Source organism: Ovis aries, chromosome 22, assembly GCF_016772045.2.
Source record: "Ovis aries strain OAR_USU_Benz2616 breed Rambouillet chromosome 22, ARS-UI_Ramb_v3.0, whole genome shotgun sequence".
NCBI classification, from domain to species: domain Eukaryota; kingdom Metazoa; phylum Chordata; class Mammalia; order Artiodactyla; family Bovidae; genus Ovis; species Ovis aries.
The window spans coordinates 49363962-49387675 of record NC_056075.1 but is presented as its reverse complement, the minus strand read 5'-3'; positions in this window follow the sequence as shown (position 1 = coordinate 49387675).

Here is a 23714-nt window from a genome sequence, read left to right as displayed (position 1 = left end):
CCCGCCCAAGAACAGAGCAGCTGGGAGAAGTCAGCGCCCATCTCCCACACCCTGCACTGGGCCTTGAGGGTAGGCGGGCCTGTTGGCAAGCAGAGCACAGACCAGCAAACGGGAACGCGGGATGAGGAGGCTGGACGGTTGGGGGCGTTTGTCTTGGCAGTTGACAAGCAGGTGTTTTGCCAATTATCCAGCCTTTCAAAGGCTACTCTGTGTCTTTGGGGCTAGAATTACTCAGCTTCCCATCAACAGCCTCACCCCAAATCCTGTTTCCTAAAGAGCCCATCATTATTACCCGGTTTCCTTGCCTCTAGCTGCTGACGGTTACAGACGGCCTTTTTCTATCACCATGGATATACTCACTTATTTACAGTCACCTTCCCAGTTCAGCTCAGTCATGTCCGACTCTTTGCGACTGCATGAATCGCAGCACGCCAGGCCTCCCTGTCCATCACCATCTCCAGGAGTTCACTCAGACTCACGTCCATCAAGTCAGTGATGCCATCCAGCCATCTCGTCCTCTTTGTCCCCTTTTCCTCCTGCCCCTAATCCCTCCCAGCATCAGAGTCTTTTCCAATGAGTCAACTCTTCTCATGAGGTGGCCAAAGTACTGGAGCTTCAGCTTTAGCATCATTCCTTCCAAAGAAATCCCAGGGCTGATCTCCTTCAGAATGGACTGGTTGGATCTCCTTGCAGTCCAAGGGACTCTCAAGAGTCTTCTCCAACACCACAGTTTAAAAGCATCTATTCTTCAGCGCTCAGCTTTCTTCACAGTCCAACTCTCACATCCATACATGACCACTGGAAAAACCATAGCCTTGACTGGACGGACCTTTGTTGGCAAAGTAATATCTCTGCTTTTCAATATGCTGTCTAGGTTAGTCATAACTTTTCTTCCAAGGAGAAAGCGTCTTTTAATTTCATGGCTGAAATCACCATGTGCAGTGAATTTGGAGCTCAAAAAAACAAAGTCTGACACTGTTTCCACTGTTTCCCCATCTATTTCCCATGAAGTGATGGGACCAGATGCCATGATCTTAGTTTCCTGAATGTTGAGCTTTACGCCACTTTTTCACTCTCCTCTTCCACTTTCATCAAGAGGCTTTTTAGTTCCTCTTCACTTTCTGCCATAAGGGTGGTGTCATCTGCATATCTGAGGTTATTAATATTTCTCCTGGCAATCTGGATTCCAGCTTGTGCTTCTTCCAGCCCAATGGTTTTCATGATGTATTCTGCATTATAAGTTAAATAAGCGGGTGACAATATACAGCCTTGACGTACTCCTTTTCCTATTTGGAACCAGTCTGTTGTTCCATGTCCCGTTCTAACTTTTGCTTCCTGATGTGCATATAGGTTTCTCAAGAGGCAGGTCAGGTGGTCTGGTATTCCCATCTCTTTCAGAGTTTTCCACAGTTTATTGTGATCCACACAGTCAAAGGCTTTGGCACAGTCAATAAAGTATAAATAGATGTTTTTCTGGAACTCTCTTGCTTTTTCAATGATCCAGCAGATGTTGGCAATTTGATCCCTGGTTTTCTAAAACCAGCTTGAACACCTGGAAGTTCACGGTTCACATACTGCTGAAGCCTGGCTTGGAGAATTTTGAGCATTACTTTACTAGCGTGTGAGATGAGTGCAATTGTGCGGTAGTTTGAGCATTCTTTGGCATTGCCTTTCTTTGGGATTGGAAAGAAAACTGACCTTTTCCAGTCCTGTGGCCACTGCTGAGTTTTCCAAACTTGCTGGCATATTGAGTGCAGCACTTTCACAGCATCATCTTTCAGGATTTGAAACAGCTCAACTGGAATTCCATCACCTCCACCAGCTTTGTTTGTAGTGATGCTTTCTAAGGCTTGGTGGTGGTTACCTTCCCACCAGCATGCAAACCCCACGTGGGCGAACCCAACTCCACCTCTCCATCTAATTCCCAGAATGGGGCAGACGAGAGCACTGAGCTCATACATGCAGCTAAACAGAATACAGAGAAAGGCTATAGGTCTTAGTACTCTTAACATTTTAGTTGCTGTTGTTCAGTTGCTAAGTCATGTCCAACTCTTTGTGGCCCCATGGACTGTAGCTCACCAGGCTCCTCTGTCCTCCACTATCTCCTGGAGTTTGTTCAAACTCATGTCCATTGAGTTGGTGACGCCATCCAACCATCTCATCCTCTGTTGTCCCCTTCTCCTCTTGCCCTCGATTTTCCCCAGCATTAAGGTCTTTTCCAATGAGTCAGTTGTTCGCACCAGCTGGCCAAAGTATTGGAGCTTTAGCTTCAGCATCAGTCATTCCAATGAATATTCAGGAATGATTTCCTTTAGGATTGACTGGTTTGATCTCCTTGCAGTCCCAGGGACTCTCAAGAGTCTCCAACACCACAATTTGAAAGTATTAGTTCTTCAGTGCTCAGCCTTATCGTAACATATTCACGTGTTTTAATGTGTAACATACAAGCAATATATAATATTCAAATTATATATGCACACATTTACTCATGTCTTTCAGCACATATGGGTGTATGGATTTCCCTGGTAGCTCAGCTGGGAAAGAATCCACTTGCAATGCAGGAGACCTGGGTTTGATGCCTGGGTTGGGAAGATCCCCTGGAGGAGGGCATGGCAACCCACTCCTGTATTCTTGTCTGGGAAATCCCATGGACAGTGGAGCCTGGCGGGCTACAGTCCACAGGGTCGCAAGAGTCAGACATGACTGAGTGGCTAACACACACACATCCATTCAAGGATACACACACAGCTCATCCGCCCATTCTTATGTGTATTTACATAGTCTCACATTTGCCGGGAGAGAATGGCTTTCTCTGTGCATCTGTTTAGTATTCGTTTACTGGACTGCCAGGTCTTAGTCGCCCACATGGGACCCTCACTGCTTCGCCCATGGGCTGTTAGCTACAGCATGTGGCGTTGATGCCAGGGCCCAGGATCGAACCCAGCCCCGCTGCACCGGGAGCCTGGAGCCAGCCACTGGGCCGCCAGGGATGTCCCTCTGTATCAGGCACTGATACACAGATTTGTTATTGTTTAAACAGTGCACCTAATTTCAGAGAGAGCCGAGTTAGAGGGAACGCCGAGTGGACAGTGGTCTGGGAGGCGCCAGATGCGGAGGCTGTCGGGGCGGCCCTCGCACAGCGGGTGTTTCTGGGCCACAGGTCCGCAGCTCCCTCCGGAAAGCCATCACCTGGATTCTGGATGAGCCCTCTGCAAACCCTCCAAGAACAACACTCCTCAGGTTAAATAGTTAAAAGGTGGAGGAGGAGGAGGAGGAAACACAGCCTGGGGTGTGAGCCCTTTCGGAAAGCAGCGGCAGCCAAGTTTGGATGAGCTTGTAGATTAACGCCCCGATTGCACCCTGTGAGAAAATGGAATTACAGCCCTTGGAAGGTGTCCGTGTTCCAGCCAGCCTCCTCAGAGATGTGAGGCCCGTAGGTGAGCACCCCTAGATTCTCCCTGAGCACCCTCTCCAGGGGCTGAGCCTCCACACTCGCCATCCTCGGGCGGGCAGGAGCTGCCACGGGCACCGGGAGCCTGGACGGCCAGGCTGTGCTGAGAGGGGCAAAGCCAGCACTTGGGCCACACGTATATGCTGGCACCGCAGGCAGCAGCTCACCTGACATTCACGGGAGCCCCAGCAGCGTCATCACCCTCTCCTATTTGCAGGTGGACAGACTGAGGCAGCGTGGTCGCCTTGCTGGGGATGTAAGAGCCGGATGGTGGCAGGTCCAGGATTTGAGCTCAGGAAACCTGTGCGTCACCACTGTGTGCCAGGGGCCTGGGGCACACGGTGGACCCACCAAGAGGCTCGGGGAGCCACGGTCAGCTCTCAGGTCCACAGAGCGCCTCCGTAAATCACTTCCAGGGCTGAGAGGAGGCTGGGGCAATGGCGATGACGTAGGCCGCCCATCACCTTGTCCCGACACTCTAAACACTTGCCTGCCGGGCAGGGAAAGCCGGCCTCCTTCCCTTCTCCCCGATTCCTCCAGGAGCAAAGGCCTGACAGCTCCAGCAGTCAGAACAGGGGTCCCACTGGCTCCCTTTTGCTCTTAGAGCCCCCACATGTGGCAGGAAATGTCCCAGGCGTGCCCACTTGCCACCTCCCCTGAGCCGTAGTCAAGCCCTCAGTCACAGCCATCATTGCCCCCCGCCCCTGACTCCTCAGCGCCCAGCAGCACACACACAGCTCAGGCCGGAGCCAGCGAGCAGGGTAGACCCACACGTCTTCCTCACCTTCCTCAAGTGCCAGCCTGAGCCCTGGCCCTGACCAACAGCGATCTGGGCCTTCCTGTCCACCCTCACTGCCCCCAGGCTCCCAGACTCCTCAGGAACTCCACGGAGATGAGAGGGAACTATGGGCAGGCTGGGCTCCAGGGAGGGGCTGAGTTGGCAGGCCCCCGCTGCACACCAGCTGGCGGGCCTGGGCCGCCTTCTCCTCTCAGGAGAGACATGACTCCAGGGGTGGGGCAGAAGAGGAGGCAGGAGCTCACTGCTGCACGCGTTCACCGCTGCACACGCCCCACACGGAGGCATGGAGCCGGCGTCTGACTCCAAGAGCTCAGACCTGAACTACTCCGGAGGGAGCCCACAACCTCAGGGTGGGATCAGACCCAGGAGGGGGACAGGTCAGGCTTACAAGCCACACCCCAAGCTCTTGGGAGATGGAGGCTGAGGACTAGAGGTGGGGATCCCCCATTCTGGGGCCAGGGAGCCCACAGATTTTAAGACAAAGAAACCCCAGTCAGAGCAGAAAGAAATCGCCCCCCTGCTGTGACCACCAGCAGCCTTTCCACACGTGCGGCTGTGTCCCCGCTCCGTCCACAGGACAGAGGGGCCGCCGCGGGGCCAGCCCAGGGCTCAGCGCAGGCCGCCCGCCCCTCGGAGGATGCCGACCCCGCGAGTGGAGGGCCCGTCTGAGTGTGTGCGCCTTCCTGCTCCCGTCCTGGGGGAGAAGAGGCCTCCGGTGGGGAGCACGGAGCAGAGGTAGGATAAGCAGGGGCAGGCAGGACCGTGAGGACGTCAGGCCCCTGTTTCCCATGAGGAAAGGGTGGTCAGCCTCGCCGGGCAGGGCTGGGCGGGGTGGGTGCTGCCCAGCCTCGTGCTGGTCAGTGTCTGCCAGCAGCTGGGGTGGGTGTCGGGGAAGCAGACTTTCAGGGTTTGCCAACAGCTATGGTGTCAATGCTCCAGGGGAGGCTGACTTCCTGTTACAACCGGCTGGCCGTGAGCGCAGAGTTAGGACACGTGAGCAGGCCCCAGCACACCCCGGGCCGGCCCGCCTGTCTGTCCTCTGCCCGAGGACCGGGCAGTCTGCGGGCCGCGGGTGTCACAGCACCCTGCGCCCTGGCCGCCGGGGTCCCCGCGCCCAGGGGCTGCAGCTCTCAGCAGGGCCGCCTCCTTCCACCCCTCCCTGTACCCCAGGGCCGCCCTCAGCCCTGGAAAGCTCGCCGAGGGGTCGCAGGTGCCGCTGAAGGCCTCTGGTGGGTCTGTCTGAAACGAGCTTTAATTCCCCTGAACTCAGCGACTGCTGGAGTGAAGCCTGGACTAGAGATTTCTGACCTCACCCCCCGCGGATCCCACCAATTCCGTCCTGGCCAGTCAAAGCGGGTGTGGACGTGCCCGGGCACCTTCCAGAGCCAGAACCGGCTGCTCCAGAGGCTGAACGGGCACCAGCAGGCCCTGGGCCTCGTGCTTCCCAGCCTCAGCTCCTGTGTTGTTACAGCGGTCCACAAGGAAGCGTTTTTATCTCTGTGTTTAAGGAAATGGCAACCGACTCCAATACTCTTGCCTGGAAAATCCATGGATGGAGGAGCCTGGCAGGCTACAGTCCACAGGATCGCAAACAGCCGGACATGACTGAGCGACTTCACTTTAAGGGAGAGAGAGATTCACCAGGCCAGGGAATCTGGTCCTTCCCGAGGCTGAGGGCAAATTCTCAGCCTGAAAGTGGGTCTCCCAACCTTGGTACTGCCCCCACGCTCTCTGCTAAGGGCCGGGAGGGGCCGCAGGCTCCCAGGACAGGGGGTGGGTGCCCGGGCGCCGAACACTCGGAAGCGTGTCCTGAGCAGGGAGTGTCCGCAGACGGCGCCTCTGGGGTCCTGTTGCATCACAGTTCTGTGCATCACGCAGGGGTGGCTGGGAGTGCGGAGCTGATTCGCAAGGAAATGAAGACCACGAGGTGGGAGGTCAGAGGGCAGAAGACACTGGGATGAGCAGACTTCTCCGAGAGAGAAGGGCCCGAGCCGAAGGCCCGTCTTCCACTCCTGGCTGACATCCAGACACTCCCAGGTGCCAGCAGAGAAGTGGGGTAGCAGGGGAGGGGAAGGTGAGTCGGGGTGGTTGGCCAGATGACTCAAACCACCCATGTACCAGCCTTTCCCAGGCAGGTGGGAGTGGGCACGTGGGTGAGAGGCAGGTCCCAGCCCGCCTCAGAGCCCCTCAGGCCTCCTCCAGAGCCTGAGAGCGCAGGGCAGAGGAACGTGGTCCCGGGGCCCTGTGGGATTTGAGGGATGATGAATTACTGGCGTGGTTCAAGCAGAGCAGGCGAGCACTGACTGTGAGTGATGGGCTGTCTGGACGGGGAGCCCTCTGCACACGGAAGGCTCGCTCACCCTGGAGAAGCAGCAGACAGGGATACACAGAGGGCTCGGGCCTGGAGCTGAGCAGGCTCTTTAAGAAAAAAAAAATACTAAACAGGGCAGTCAAGGAAACAGAAATCACAGCACACTGTAAATTTCCAAGTGCTGGGAAGGCCACTGATATGACAAAATCCAGGGAAAAGCACAACTTTTTTTTATCACTTCACAGCTCCCTGTAACCCGCTTCCCCTGGCAGCACGCTCATCGCTTTTTGAGTGGCAACTCCGTGGGTTCGTTTCCGAGGGAGATGATGGTCTTGACTCTAGCACAGCTCAGTGAAATGTTCACATTATCATCACTGATGCTTAGAAAGATTTCTTTCTTTGTAGTTCAATGCCGGTAATGGCATGCCGTTTTTTCAAGATGGTTGTCAAACCGGAAAAATACCTCTTGAGTGTCTCTCTGGTCACAGCGGTGAGATGTGTGTTGGTGCGGTGAGTCCTGGGGTGTCCACAGAAGATGCTGGGCCACCAGCGGTCGTGCAGCCAGGGTCCTGGGCAGGGCGGCGGACTGCAGCGCCCAGACCGCAGCGTGTCCGCGGCCACCCCACGCCCCCTTCTGCCCTCGGCCTCTCAGAGGGAACCTGACATCGGATGCTCCGACCTGCTTGTGTCTACATGCCCAAATAGGAACAGACTGTGGATTTTCCCTGTGCTCGTGATGTGTGCTCGACATTTCCCAACAGTCTGTTTATTCAGAAACATCGATACATTAAGTCATAATACTAACCGATTTTGTGGGGCCTCCCGATGCTTCTGCCGTGACTGGGGATCTTTCATCATTAGTCACTGCTCCGCTGGGACCAGCTCTCCAGCAGCATTGTCTGCCCCACTGTGTCCCTGGGCAGCTGCGCAGAGGCCCGAGCTGCCCTGGGCACCGAGGACACATGCCCCTGCCGGCAGGAGCCACAGGGAGGAGTGGGCGCTGTGCCAGCCAGAGGCAGGAGAGGCCCCCGACTGCAGGGTCAGGAGAGGCGGGAGCTGACTGAGGTACGAGAGGGCTCTGCGTGGACCTCAGCCAGGCCACCAGCTCAAGGACGCCCAACAAAGAAGCCAGGAGAGGAGAGTGAACTGGAGCCCACTCCAAAGCGCGTCGGTCAGTGCTTAGAGGAAAACAAGGCTGACATGAGCTCCAGGAGGTGGGAACAGTACGCAGGATGGGCTGAGCGGGAAGCAGTGGACAGGTGCCCTGGACAGGAAGTGACCGATGGATGTCAAAGGGGCCGCTGCATGGTGAGCAGGATGGGCAGGGGGCTCTGTGGGGGCCTCTCTCCATCTTTAGGGCGGTGGGAAGCCGTTGCAGGGCTTCAAGCTGGAGGCGGGCAGTTCCCTGAGTAAGTCCAAGGGAGACCCGGGTCAGTGCGGAGGATGAGTGAGAGGGGCAGGCGGTGGGGCCAGGTGGGACGAGGCAGGTGTCCAGACCAGAGAGGGTGGTTTGGGCCACGTGCCAAGACCAGACGGGAAGTGGCTGAGGCCTGGGAGGAGCCAGGGGTCTCTGGGGAAGGGTCTCACCTGGGCGGCGCCCCCCCCCGATGCTGCCCTCTCCACCTCTCTGTTCATCTGGTCACTGACCACAGTCTTGGGTCACGGTGGGCTTGTTTCGCCCTCTCACCCACATGAGGAATGTCACAGACTGCACCCTGGTCTCCCATCGCCCAACACCGTGAGACGCGCACATGGGCCCAGGGCTCCCAGTCTCCTCCTTACAGGCAGACAGGCCCCTGAGAGCCCCTCCCAGGAGGGAGCCTCACGCAGGCAGCCAGTGGCGGGCTCCATCCTTCCTGCCCCGAGGATGAGCCGGGCTAGCCTGTCAGTCAGCCCCTGTCTCCTTTGCAATGTTCCTTAGGGCAAGAACCCGGCCATACTCATCTTCATACACAAGAGCCTCTTCAGGGGTTGTTGAGATATTCCCATTTCACAGATGGAGAGAGTGCCCCAGGCCAAGTCCCAAGGAAGGCCTGGCAAAAGAAGATTCAAGGACTTGGCAGGTCCTTCTGGGCAACGTCTCCAGACAGAGGCTGCTCTGCCCCCTTCCTAGGACTGCGCCACTGTGATGCTGGGAAGATGCCTGGAGATGCCCACAGGCCCCACTGGGGGCCCAGGCTCCCACTGGCCCTCGCCCAGGTCCCCCAGCTGTGCCCAAGGGCAGCTCCAAAGGGCCGTCCTCATGAAGGGGCCACGCGTGCAGCTGTGCTTTGGGGTCTGGGAGCAGGCTTGGAGGCTGGGCAAGGGTCTCTGGGTCTGCAGCCCCAGGCACTTCCTGCTTCTTCTCCTGCCCGGCCTGTGCACACTGTGCCCACCAACCTGGTTAACCCAGGTCCACCCTTGTGATGGTCGGCTTTATGTGAGTATAGCTATGTTACCCAAACATGAACCTAAGTGCTATTCAGAGGATTTTGCAGAAGGTTAACACAACAGTCATTGACTCTAAGGAAAGGTGATTAGCCTTGACAACAGGGCTGGGCTTCACCCCACCCAGGAAAGCCTTAACAATAAAAACTGAGAGCTCCTGAAGGAGAACCCATCCTCAGAAGAGCAGCATCAAATCCTGCCTGAGTTTCCAGCTTTCGGGCCGCTTTCAGACGGGCCCACCTCCGCTGTCACGGGAGGCGTCACTTTAGAAAGACCTCCTGCTCTCTGTACACCGTGGTTCTGAGAGTGCTCACATACCCAGGCTTCTCTGACGAACGCACACTCTCCCTGTCAGCCCTCTAGGCTCAAGGAGGGAACAGAGCTAAAGGAAATGTGGTGTGGACGCTTGCCAAGAGGGCCCGTCAGCTTGAAATCTCCCTCCGGTTAGTAACTAGACGTGTAACAGGCTGTGAGCCTGGCCCATATCTGAGTCCAGGATCTGAGTCTAAACGGCTGCACTGGGTAGGATAGTCCCCCCAATAAGGCCTAATCCCCTGAGCCTGTGAACAGGAACCTCATTTGGTAAGAGGGTCTCTGCGGATGTGATGAGTTAGGCAGCCTGGCTTTGGGCGACCCCAGTAGCATGACTGGCCTCCTGCGGGAAGAGGAGGACCTGGACACAGACAAGAGGTTACGTGTTGATGGAGGCACAGACTGGAGTGACGTGTCTACAAGCTAAGGGTCGTGAAGGATCGCCAGAAACCAGCAGAACCTGGGAGAGGAGCACGGAACAGATTCTTCTGCCTCTGAGCCTCCAGGAGGAGCCAGCCTGCTGACACCTTGACTGCAGGCTGCAGGCCTCCAGGGCCCTGGAAGGACTAGCCCAGTTTGTGCTGCTCTGTTCTGGCAGCGTGAAGAGACTGCTGCTCTGTCCTTGATACACCGTCCTTGATTGCAGACGGGGGAAGAGCTACCTGCATGCCCCCATGCATGCCTGCTTGACTGTGTCCGACTCTGCAACCCCATGCACTGCAGCCCGTCAGGCTCTTCTGTCCATGGATTTCCCAGGCAAGAACACTGGAGTGAGTTGCTGTTTGCTCCTCTGGGGGGTCCTCCTGAGCCAGGGATCGAACCTGCGTCTCCTGCACCTCCCGCACTGGCAGGTGGGTTCTGTGTCACTGAGCCACCTGGGAAGCCCCCACCCCAATCAAAGATAACAATATTTTACAGGCACCCACTATCCTGCTGTTGAACTCTGAACAGAGACCTCATTCAATGTCAGAAACACCTTCCGTAAAAAGAACCGCCATCGTGCAGAGACTCTGACTTACAAGCGACAACCCCCTCCATCAGTGCTGGGACCCCCCAGGGACCCCAGGAGTCCTCATCCTGGCTCATCTGTAACGTCAAGTTTGGGGCATGGGCAGAAAGACTCATCATCCCCTCGCCAGCGTGCTATATCATAGACGCCCCCATGCCTGGTCCATTGCCCGACCCACGTGCGACGTTCCGGACTAAAGAAAGTGGGTTCCTGGAAGTCCCAATTTCCCAGGCAGCTAAGCCCAAGCCTCCTCAGGAAGACATCTGCATCAGGATATTTGTGTCATATATTTTTGCTGGAAAAATTCACTGTGAATGCTCACAGCCCAGAGTCACCGGAACAGAGATTTTTAATCTGTACAAAGACCTGGAGCCGCGTTCGGCAGCCTCTGGGGGCAGAACTTCACGGCTCTCTCCACCTCACTCCCTTTCTCCCTGTCTCTATCTCCAGGCAAGAGAAAGCTGACAGACGAGTCTTTTTCTACCCATAGCTGCAATTCGACATCAGTAACACGAGCGATCGGCAATCAGCCCGCAGTGTGTGGCGCCATGATAGAAAATGGGATGAAGCTGAGGCCAGAGCACCGCTGCGTTCAGAGCGAGCTGGGCTGTGCTCGAAGGCATCTCGTCATAGAAGCGTATTGTGCAGCTTACTGTTTGGGGGAAAGAAACCTCTGCAGGGCCACTAATCAATGGCCTGAGGTTCCCGAGCCCTGCTTCCGTGGCTTTGAAAGGAATCGATGCCCCTGGGACGGAGATGCTGAATCTAAAAGGAACAAGTTTCAGTAGGAACAATAGACATTTTTGAGTCTGTTCCAGAAAGATCATCTGGACGGTTTTGGTACACACCCGGAAAATGATAGGAAAGACTCGGTCTTCTGAAGGTGTGGAACCAAATGAAACTCATAAAACGAAACGCTCGTGAGGTTTGCTTTCTGTTTACCCACTCCAGCCACCCTGCTCTGTGCCCGTAGATGCCCTCTGATCCCAGTCGGGGTTCTGCCAAAGGGGCAGGGACAGCAGGGGATGTGAGATGGGGGCACCAGGGTGCTGCTCCCCAGCGCCTTCCTCCAGCCTGAGCTCGAGCAGGGCAGCCTCACTGTCAGAGCCCCTGAGCCTCACTTTCTCTGCAGCTCGCCATTCCCCAGCATCTCTTCTCTGCCCTTCCTTGGACCCTTCAGCTAACTGGGGGCTGTCTGCATCCCACACGCCTGCCCCATGGCCTCTCAGGCATCCCTGATGACACTCGTGTTAATGTCAGTGGCAGCGTGACCTTGTGGATCTTTGCAGAAGCCTAACTGTTGGGAAAGCACCTGCCAGCCACCCTGGTCCACGACACGCGCTTGTCACGTCCGCCCTCTGGGGAGCAGCTTTCTGTTTCTGCTCTAGAATCCACACACCCCACCCGCTCAGGGCCATGTCTGACGTCACTGAGTTATGGAGACTTCAGAGGGAGAAGGGGGTGGTCCAAGTCCCCAGGAGCCATGGGCGGGAGACTAAAGACTCCAGGCGGGGCTCGCAGCCAGGGAAGGGCAGCTTTGTGCCAGAGCTAATGGGACTAATTGTTATTTCTCAAAGATTTCAAAGCAGAAGCAACTCTCCCCCAAATTAAGGGTATAAACGCTGGACGTTCCTAAAGACTCAGGTCTCAGGCACTCAGCACATTCTCTGAATCCTACTCGTGTGGCTGGCACTGTTCTGGGGTCTGGATCACAGTGGGCAAAGCCTTCTCAGCCCACGGGAAGACTGCCATCCTCTGAGGCATTGGTATAATAGCTGGGCACCAGAGAGTGCCCTGCAGCTGGACCCGAGGGGGAAGCCCCCTGAGCGCAAAGGCAGGGGTCACCATCAGCCCAGCTCTGGGCCCCTGTCTCCGGGGGCTGCTCATGAGTGCAGGCTTAGAGGCCCTCTGAGAGGTTTGGATCCCGCCCAGCAGGTCTGGGAAGCTACATCTCACCATCAGCTGAGTCACTGCCGTGGTCTAGAAGCTCGTTTAGACAGAAGCCGCTTTTCTGTATCTGACTGTGCCTTGACCCCAGGAATGCAGGCCCCTGGAGGAGGCTGGGCTGGTCTCACGCTTGCCTTCTGCCCTGCAGAGCTTTGGCCAAGGGTCCCAGGATGTCGGGCTTCTGTGACCGTCCTAGTGGATTGGTGGGCTGAGGACCACTCCAGGCACAGACCCTGCCATCTGGGGGTGACGCCAGCCTCACCCTGGCTACTCAGCCCCATCTCTGAGGATCGGCCATCACTCTCTGAGTCCCCCTCCTCCGGGGGGTCTGATGCCTTAACAAGGTCAGCTGCTCCCTGACGGCTCTACCCTGCCTGGTCCCGTGGCCTGGATACTGTCCCAGGGCCACTCCAATGCCTTCCCATCACCTCCTTCCCTGGAGAAGTCTCTCCCAAAGAGAAGGCGAGTCCCTGCCCGGCGCTGGGCCTGAGCCCTGGGGAGTGCGGACTTCCCGCTCCTGTGTGTTGTGTCTGAGACACGCCCCACGGAGGCGGCACGGGAGGCCTGCTGGCTGTCAAGGCTGCCCATCGCCCAGCCCCTCCGCCTCCCTGCACCCACTGGGTCCCTGCTTCCTCCCCGAGCGGACTCCTCACCAGCCCTGGGTGTCCCTTCACATTTCCCCCAGGCTCTGACCTGACATGTCCAGGGTGCACCTGGGTTTGGGTCCAGCTTTGCTTCTGCTCTGTCCAGAGAGTGAGCGTGGTGCCCGGAAAACAGCCTTGAGCCCCACGGACCTGGCCCCCAGGCAGCGGGCACAGAGCCAGGCAGTGCTCGAGAAGGTGGCCTCTGTCTCCCGTTCCGCTGCCACACAGGCTGGGGACCCCGTGGCCCCTCCTGTCGGCTCTCAGGGCTGACATCTTAGAGGGACCTCCCCCCCAACCACGCTTAACCCCATAGTAAGAGGACCTCAGAGAACGTGACTCAGAGTCAACCAGGCTCCACGGCTGCTGACCCACAATCCATTCGCTCCGAGCTGTCATCACCGAGGGACAGGGTTTAGGCAAAGGAGATGCGAGTCCGTGTGAGTCAGTCCTGCCCCAGTGGCTGCAGCCCCAGTTCCCTCTCTAGATTCTGGGTAGACTCTGCCCTCGACGTGGCCGTGGTGCTGAAACACAACCCTGGTGGGACAGGTGGGCACAGCGCTGTCCAGCAGACACGCTCTGGGTGATCTGGGGCCCCCGTAAAAGTGGGCTGCGAGTGGGACCAAGACATACCCGAGCCCCCCATTCCTAAACGGTCTTACCCAGGACGGCTTGTGCCGGGATGCGGCTCCCAGCGAGCGAGACCTCCTGTCACAGCTGCCCCATTCCTCAAGCAGAGTGTCCCCTCTCTGCTTCCAGCCGCAACACGATACTGAAGCAGAGGCTGAGAGCTTGGAGACGGTCACCAGCGCGGGAACGCTGCACAAAGCGGCATGTGCAGCTTCCTGCAGAGACAGAGCTCTCAGCCAGCTGCAGGCCAACCCCTGGCCCTGCCCCCATCACCCAGGCGCTGAGATGACTGTGACCCCCACTCCATGTCTGCCTGAGCCCCCAGGGTGCGACACTTGGAAACAGCGCCCTGCAGATGCAATCAGCTAAGACGGGGTGGCGCTGGGCTAGCCTGGGACTCTTAGCCAAAGGCTGATATCTTTGAAAGAGCAGACACACACGGAGGGCAAGGCTGGGTGGCAAGGAGGTGGGAACCAGAAGGGTGGGGCTGCGAGCTAAGAACATCAGGGGTCCCAGCTATCGCAGGAGCCTGGCGAGCTGCAGGGATCCCTGCAGAGCTCAGCTCCATACAGACACGTGGGTTTTGGGCTTCTGGCCTCAGAGCTACAAGAGGAGGACCTGCTGCTGCCCGCAGCCCTGCAGCTTGGGGTGCTCTGTTAGGACAGCCACAGGAAGCTGCTGTGCAGACGCCACCCAGGGGTTGGGGTGCAGGCTGCGCTAGTGACAGGGGCATCTGGGAGGCAGGCACTCTCCCCAGGTCACAGTCAGGAAGGAAAATCCCACGATGGGCCTTCCATGTCCACAGTTTCCAGGTGGAGCCTGTGTGTGCACTCAAGCCTTTTGGATGGTGGACACTGGGGCATCCAAGGACCAGGCAGATGTACCTTACACACTGTAGGTCACGCGAAAGGCCACGCAAAAGGCCATGCGAAAGGTCATGCGAAAGGTCACGCAAAAGGTCACGCAAAAGGCCATGCGAAAGGTCACGCGAAAGGCCACGCGAAAGGCCATGCGAAAGGTCATGGGAAAGGCCATGCGAAAGGTCACGCAAAAGGTCATGTGAAAGGTCACGCAAAAGGTCACGCAAAAGGCCATGTGAAAGGTCATGGGAAAGGCCATGCGAAAGGTCCGTCTAGTCAAAGCCATGGTTTTCCCAGTGGTCATGGATGGATGTGAGAGGTGGACTACAAAGAAAGCTGAGCACCAAAGAATTGACACTTTTGAACTGTGGTGTTGGAGAAGACTCTTGAGAGTCCCTTGGACTGCAAGGAGATCAAACCAGTCCATTCTAAAGGAAATAAGTCCTGAATATTCATTGGAAGGACTGATGCTGATGCTGAAACTCCAATACTTTGGCCACCTGATGGGAAGAGCTGACTCACTGGAAAAGACCCTGATGCTGGGAGGGATTGGGGGCAGGAGGAGAAGGGGACGACAGAGGATGAGATGATCGGATGGCATCCCCAACTCAATGGACATGAATTTGAGCAAACTGCAGGAGATAGTGAAGGACAGGGAGGCCTGGCGTGCTGCAGTCCTTGGGGTTGCAAAGAGTCGGACATGACTGACCAACTGAACAGCAATTGGGGGGCAGGAGCCCCACAAGGTCACAGAATGGATGGAAACTCCCATGATGAGCCTGCGCTTCTGGGCAGAGGCTGTGTGTCCACTCCTGCCCATGGGACAGTGGCTACCAGGGCATCTAAGAACCAGGCGCCAGACCCTGCCCTGACCCTGAGCTCTCATCAGAGCCGCCCGCCTCCTGGCCGGAGGCCTGGACACGCTCTGATGCTTCACGCGCAGGTCAGGGGCAGGTGCTTGTGTCTTGCGCTCACTGACGACCTCGCTCTCGCCGTGGTGGCCCGATGGCCTAAGTGGCCACGATGTCAGGGGTTTCTCTTAGGCAGCCCAGCGAACCCCAAATGTGCAAATCCACACGGGGTAAGTGTGGGGGCAGATGACCCTGAGGAGCCCTCAGCCCTGAGAGCATTCACAGCACTCAGCTTCCGCCCTAAATGCAATTTGGAAAAAACCACTGAACTCTAAGACAGGGACTCTGATCTTGCCCCAAGAGACATTCAGATATGTTTTTATTTTTCTCCTGAAAAATCAAGCAGTCAGTTATGCCACAGTGTATTCCTGGTCTTTGCGGACACCCTGCGCTGGGGAGTCCTCGGCCAAGGTGACTCTGACCTTTGAGGGATCTGGCACTGGACGTGGGCACAGCAGCCCCCAGACAGGCAGAAAGGAGGACGCCGCAGGCACCACTGCCCAGGGCAGGGCCTGTTGGAAGGCCTGGAGGCAGGCGGCACGGCTGGAAGGACCCTGACTTCTTAGCGTGTCCCAGGTAGAAGCAGCCTTGCCCTGAAATTCGGAGCCAAAGGCAGCAGGCTGTGGCAGGTGGGCACCCAGAGAGCTGTGGGGAGGGGGGCGGGCCGTGCCCCTGGCCCTCTGTGCCAAGTCTGCTGGGCGGTCCTCAGCCAGAGCTGCTGGGTTTGGCCTCTGACTGGTGGCCCCAGGATGAGGGGTCACCAGCAAGAGTTGGAATGGCATGGATAGCAGGCCGTGTCCTGGGCAGGGATCTGACCAGCAGAGACAGGTCCATCTGAGCACAGCACAGCCCAGGCCAGCCCCCATCATGGGGGCGTCGACCTCTGGGTGAGACCATCACGTGAGCGTCTGGGCCATGCTCTGACAACCTACGGAGGTTCTGCCCTTAAGTAAGGCTCACACTCATTCCCACCAAATCACACCGAGCTTTGGACAGAAAGCAAGCTGCAAAGATGCTGTGATTAAGGGATATACAGGCCCTGTCCGTCGGAGACGACCCCTGCCCCTCTCCTCCCCTAATGTGGCTTCACAAAGCCCCAGTGAGCCAGTTCCCCACTGAGGTTTGCAATTGCTTTGATGAATTCGAGCTGGAAAATGTTTGTTCTCGTCCTTTCAGGACTGTGGACTCTGTAATATGAGCCAAAATAGGAAGAAAAGAAGGATGGCATTGCCTGCGCTCCCCTCCTGCAATTTCTGCCCTCATCAGGGAAGGAGCCGTCGCTGGAATAAGTAACGTGCTCGAGAAAATAAGCTGTTAAGAAAATGCATTCAGGTATAATAAGCGAAAGGGGCTTGTCTCCCTCGCCAGAGGAGTTATGCTGAGGGACGTAACAGGGATGCTATGACATCGCCTTCCCACGAAGCTTGTCTTGTCCGACAGCGGCACCAGGATGATCCGAACGGAGCAGGAGAGCGAGCTGAGGGCAGAGACCAGCCTGCAGCCCGGATATTTCAGAAGACCAGGAGCCTGTGCTTGGCGACCCCTGTGTCTTCTTGGAGGATGCTGGGCATCACCGGGGAAAAGCTGATGTCACAACCAAACCTCTGCTGCCTGGGTAAAACACTAGACGCCAGGGTGGCATGCAGGCTGGCGCACTCAGCTCTGTGGGCCCATAGGCCTGGAGGCTTCGGGGGAAGTAAGGAGCCTGCACCGGATGCTCTGCAGGAGCTATTTTCTCATCACCCTTTGCCAGCTTGTGGCCCTGGGTCGGAGGTGACTGAGTAAGGGGGCAGACGTGCCAGGCAGGAACGCGGCCTCCCCACTTCTCAGCACCGGGTCATTTTGGCCGGAGTCCCCGCCTCTTCTATAGGTCAGGCAGGGGCGGGTCTGCATGCCGCACTCAGCCAGGCCTCGCTGTGGAGCCCAGACCCGGGAGGTCAGAGCGCCGACTGCGTGTAGAGCAGCTCCTGCCCTGCACACATTACCAGTCGGTTCTGTGAAACCCCTAAGAACAGTTCTTAAGTGTCTGAATTGACCTTTTGAACTGTAAACAAACGTGAGAACATTCCGTTCCTTACTCACCTACCACCAGCTTAAATGACGCTGTGATTTCTCAACGACGTCTTCCCCAAATTCACCCGCTTTGTTTTTCCTTTTTGTCCAAGGTACATCTCTAGAGGTAAATGGATCTGAACTCATTCTGAATTTTCAGCAGGGACTCTTTTCATTTCTCCTTTAAAAAAAAAAAACAAAACCAATGAACTGTGCACTGTAAATAAGGAGAAATGAAATCCATTTTTTTTTCATGATGATAATGTTTAAACCTTTTTCCCTTGATGAAACTCTTATGGCAATACACAAGCTCCCTTATAAACACATTTCTCATATTTTATGCAACCGGTTCTAAAGTTACAATATTTACAATGCACAAACACAGATTCCATCATTACATTCACGGGTAAACTCAGTTACCCAAGAAACGGTGCAAACAAACGGAAGGAACGAAGGCAGAGACAGGAGCAGGGAGCCAGACCTGGGCGTCGGGGCCCCTCTGCAGGGGGAGTGGGGGCCGGAGCCCTGACTGATGCCTCGGGAGAGGCTGAGGAGGGTGGAGGGGTAGCACCCTGATGTCCTGAAGCTCCATCCTGAACCCTGGGAACGCCCGTCTCTCCATCTCAGCTTCTCCTCCTGGTGGCTGGCCTATCTGCCCCCAGCCCAGCTTGGCGATGTACACGGGACCGTTTCTGCACTGGCCCCATCGCTGGAGGAGGAAACCCCTGCCTGCAAACTCAGAGCTCAGTGTGCAGGCCTCTCGTTAGACTGGATGCCCTGCCAGCTCCAGAGCCAGGTGAGCTCCTGGGATGTGTCCAGGACATGTGCACACACACGGCCCATGCACACGTGTGTGGACGCGCACACACACACACACGGGCACGTCTGGCTGCTGTGACCATTGCCAGCGCTTCTCAAGGAGAAGGACGCAAAGCAGAGGAGGATGGCAGACACCCTGCCTTGTCCCACGTGTGCGGCCCTGCCCTGGGCCGGGCGCTCTGGCAGACCACGTGGCTAGGATCCAAGCTCATGGCTGCCCTCCTGCAAGCCTCCTGATTACTGGGAGAGGTAAAGGGCCAGGACAATAATCAGCCCAAGGACGGCCACGGGGCAAGTCTGCCGGGACAGGCAGAGGCCACAAACCATATTCTAAGCATTTGGAAGTTAAACCTCAACCTAACAAAGTATACGATGCTATGTGTGGTCATGGATGGATGTGAGAGTTGGACTATAAAGAAAGCTGAGCACCAAAGAATTGATGCTTTTGAACTGTGGTGATGGAGAAGACTCTTGAGAGTCCCTTGAACAGCAAGGAGATCCAACCAGTCCATCCTAAAGGAGATCAGTCCTGGGTGTTCATTGGAAGCACTGATGCTGAAGCTGAAACTCAATACTTTGGCCACCTGATGTGAAGAGCTGACTTATTTGAAAAAACCCTGATGCTGGGAAAGATTGAAGGCAGGAGGAGAAGGGGACAACAGAGGATGAGATGGTTGGATGGCATCACCAACTCAATAGACGTGAGTTTGGGTGAACTCCAGGAGTTAGTGATGGACAGGGAGGCCTGGCGTGCTGCAGTTCAGGGGTCGCAGAGTCGGACACGACCGAGCAACTGAACTGAACTGAAGTCCATCTTCCTGCCTTGACAATACTTCAAGCGGCAGCACACACAATCCACATGAACCTGTGGTCTGGGTATTACGGAAAAGTGGCAACATAGCCAAGAGACTGAACCAGTCGGCATGCGTGCTGGCAGTGCGGTCCACGACCAGAGCCAGTGTGGAGGGAGAATTCTACCAGCACATCCAGAAGGCAGCGCCCACTTCTCCACACAGGCTCCGGGGAAAGGAGGCCGGAGCCAAGCGCAGCCGTGAGTCCTCCGGCTGAACTGTTGTCACAAGCAGAAGGAAGACGCCTCCAGCCCCGGACAGATGAGGCTGAGGTCAGGGCCACTTGCCCACAAAGATGATGCTGATGGCCCAGAGACAGAGCGGGCCATACGTCAGCCCGAGGTAGCTGGCCGTCTCCCGCTGGGTCTCAGCATCGCCCTTGAGGATGCGGTGCAGACTCAGCACTCACCTCTGGGCATGTCCTCCTGGGGCCAACCGTCCGCCTCCATCAGTGTCTTCACTACGGGGTGCCCTGAGCTTCTGTGACAGGGCCCCCTGAATCAGCGGCAGGGCACCCAGAATCAGGGGCAGGGCCCCCAAAATCAGGGGCAGGGCCCCCAAACCAGCGACAAGGCCCCCTGAATCAGCGGCAAGGCCCCAAGTCAGCAACAAGTCTCCCTGAATCAGTGGCTGGGTCCCCTGAATCAGTGGCTGCGTCCCCCAAATCAGTGTCAGGGTCCCCCGAATCAGGAGCAAGGCCCCCTGAATCCGCGAGAAGGGCCTGCTCCATGGGCATTGAGGAGATGCTGCGAGCTCCTTGGATCCTGGTGTCCGGGGTGGGAAGACTCTGTGGCCAGACAAGAGCACATCCCGCTCCACAGGGTGCGGCGTTCCCGGATCCCCCTTGCTAGCAGGAATGGGGTGGCCACCCCTTGGTGCCCTAGCTCCTTCCAGGGAGGCCGTGCTCTCTCCACACGGGCCTGTGGGTCCGACAGGGCAGCCAGCAGCATCTACCTGGATGCTGTCTCTCCTGAGTGTCCTGGCCCCGCAGCCTGAGGCCGAGGAGGGGGCACCAGCTCCAGGACCAGTTCCAGAGCAGACCAGCCGGCGGGAGGACCCTGCTCCCTGTGGGGACCCTGCGGCCTTGGATGGAGCACTGCCCCTTCTGCACCACCCCCCACGCACATGGAGGACCCGCCCGACGGGGGTGGGCACTGGTGAGATACAGAGCAGAGTCACCCCCCAGGGTCAGCCCAGGGGAGAAGAGTCTCAGATCCTGGCCACCCAGAGTGGAGCCTCCTCCCGGCCCAGCCCCGGCACCTCCTCCCGTAGGCCTTCCCCTGGCCCTCACATCCCCACCTCCACACTGTCCCCGGGCCCCCAGACCCCTTTCCCAGCACCCTTTCCAGCCCCTCCAGGTGTTCCCAGACCACCCCCCCAACCCACTGTATCTTCAGGCCAGCAAAGCAGCCCCACTGCTTACACACCTCGCAAACCCAGGTGAAGCACGTGACTCCTCTGCATTCTCAGCACCCAGAGCCGCAGATTTTGGCCACTGTGTCTACGGAATCCCAACCCCTAAGCGAGGCCTTGGATGAGCTGTGGGAACAGCAAGACAAGGGCCCTTGAGACCATGCCCTGGTCCCTGAGCACCTGTCTCAGGAGGTGGACATCTGCTTGCTGTCTCGGTCACCACGACTCACTGTCCTCAGTCACCACGACTCAGAGTCCAGCCCCTGCTCCCTCCAAATCTGCTCTACCCTGCCTCTCGGCCCAACCACTGACCCCAACTCCAGATCAACCAAGTGGGCAGAGGGCCCAGAGGCACCTGCGGAGGTCAAGTGGGTCAAGTGATCATGGGCAGAGCTCCCCCCTCCCCACACACAGCACTCTGCAGGTGTTACAATTCTCCAGCCCCCAGGACATGGGACATGGGGCCCGTGGCTTGGTGACAGGGAGCCAGGCAAGGAAGCCTCCCTTCTGGCCCGGCTGGCGCCACCCAGGCCCCCGGGCACCTCTTGGCAGGGGCTGGCTGGCTGACTCCGCTGGGCAGATTTCCGCTATTGAACAGGATCTGAGCCTGACACACCTCAGGGCCTGCTCCTCGCAGGGCAGACACACACTCAGCTCCATCTACGTCTCCAGCGAGTTTACAGGCGAGGAGGAGGAGCCCAGAAGCGAGCCTGGCCCACGCGTGAGTCCCAGTTCAGCCACGTGAATAAGCCAGGTACCCCCTCTGAGCCTCACCGTCTTCATCTGTAAAATGGGGATGACGTTTGCAGCCTTCACAGGGACGTTCAAGGAAGGCACATGAGGCCTTACTGGGCGTGTGCTGACTGCTCCGGTGATTTAGAGAAATAAACAGAAACCGGATTCCACTTGCCCACAGCAGCCACGCCCTGATGGAGCAGGAGCTGCAGGCGGTCGGCCCTGAACCAGCGGAGCTGAATGTGCAGGGCAGCTGTAATCAACGAGGCCAGTGTGGTCAGCTGAGTGACAACCCCGAGGATGTTCTCGCCCTGATTCCTGGAGTCTGTGAATACCCGCCTTCCCTGGCGAAGGGAAAGGACGGATGCTTGTGGACGTAGGTTGCTGATTAGCAGGTCTCAAGTAGGGGGATTGTCCCGGATCATCCAGGTGGGTCCTTCAATGGGGAGGAGGCAGAAGAAGGGGAACCAGAGAGAGAGCAGAGTGAGGACTCGACCCACCGCTGCAGGGAGCCCCGAGCCGCGGAGCACAGCAGCTTCTCTGAGCTAAAACTCAAGGAGCGGGGCTCTCCTTCAGCGCCTCCAGAAGGAAGCCTGCTGACGCCAGTGCCAGTGTGTCCACTGTGGACTCCGACCCCAGAACAGTGAGCAATGGCGCGAAGCCACAGCCTGTGTCCCAGCACCGTGCTAAGCTGCCCTGGGGAGCCCGCACCGTGAGAGCCGGCTCAGGTCCTCGCCACCTCGCCCTTCCCATCGCTGCTGGGGAGCCCGTACTCAGCAACCTGGGCTCGATGTCTGAATTCCAAACACACACGTGCTGGGGGGTGGTCTCAGCCCAGATGTTAATTGCACATTTCCCAAGCCTGAAAGGACACACAAGTCTGCTAGGATTGCTAGCTTCCTCCTAAATTATAGCTGCTTTATATAAACACACCTTTTATTCCCAGAAATCTTTCCAAGAGGCTGCATTTCCAGGCAGAGTAATATTCATTTGTCCAGAATTTGAGACGACTAAGGGATCTGTTTCTTGTTCTGTGGTTTTTCTGTACAAAGGACCACACTCTCCCTGGACTCTGCTTCCAGGCAGCACAGATGCGGGCTGTTTCCTTGTGCTAAGTAACATTTACTTGAACAGCGACAGGCCCGAGAAGCTGTGAACAAGACCTTGAACTGCAGGTGGACTTCAAGTGACCTTGAGAGGAGCAGCCCAAGAATCAAGCAGCCACATGCCTCCCTTGTTTGAGACTTCTCCAGTGGCTCCGATGGTAAAGAATCCTCCTGCAGTGCACAAGAGACCTGGGTTCAGTCCCGGGGTTGGGAAGATCCCCTGGAGAAGGGAATGGCTACCCACTCTAGTATTCCTGCCTGGAGAATCCCATGGATGGAGGAGACTGGAGGGCTATTGTCCATGGAGTCACAAAGAGTCGGACACGACTGAGTGACTCACACATTCCCTTGTTTGAGGTGACTGCGGTTTGTCTGATGGTGAAATGTAATCTTCACCTATTTCCTCTAGCAAGTCTTTTAGTTTGAAGGAGGAGGTTGCAGAGATAGTACTAAGAGGCCCCATGGATGATTCACCCAGTTTCTGCAGTGGTTCCATCTTCCACAAAGGCAGGACAACATCGAACCCAGGAGCTTGGCCTGGGCCCCGAGGGTGAGGCTCTAACGTACCGCATCACGTGTGTGGACGCACGGCGTCTCCACCACCATCAAGGTCATGAGCACCACACCAACGCGCGGATCCCCCCATGCTCCCCTCCGATCACGCCCACACCCTCCCCCTGCTCCTCCTCCCTGACCGTCTGGAGAGTGTTCCATATGTGGAGTCATGCAGCACTTGACCTTTCAGGGTTGCTTCCTTGGGATACACTTGCCCTTGAGATCCGCCCAAGCTGACGTGTCCATCAATGATTCATTCACCTCTATGGCCAAGCAGTATATGGTGTAATTATTTTCATACTGAAGGGCATTTGACTGTTTCTAGTTTTCTGCTTATCACAAACCAAGCCACTCTAAACTATTGAGTATGGGATTTTGTGTGGTCATAATTTTATTTTCCTGGGAGAAAAGGCTCAGTCGTATGTAAGGATATCATATGCCAGCTTTTAAAGAAGCTGCCAAAGTAATTCCCAGGACTTGGGAGATCCGGTCGCTACATCCTCACCAGCATTTGGCCTTATAATTTCATCTTCAAGGCCACCCAGTTCCTGGTCTTTTAGCTCAAGAGTAGGCTCTGGTCGGGCTTTTTTTTTTTTTTTTTTTGGTCTGTGCTTATTGGTATTTTGGGGTTTCTGGTTTCTCCTGTGTCCAGCCTGGGGTGCATGAGGCTGAAGGAAAACCCAGGAAACTCATCATCGAGTTATTCCTTGGGTTTCGGGGGTCTCTGACTGGCCTGCCTTCTCCCTGTCTTCAGGGTCTTCCTATGTGCGTTCAGTGTGTGATGAACAGGGATTTTCACCGCACATGCCGAACGGAATCCTGAGAAGTATCACACCCAGTCTTTCCAGAATCGTGAGTTCCCATTTCTATTCGGAACAGAGAAAA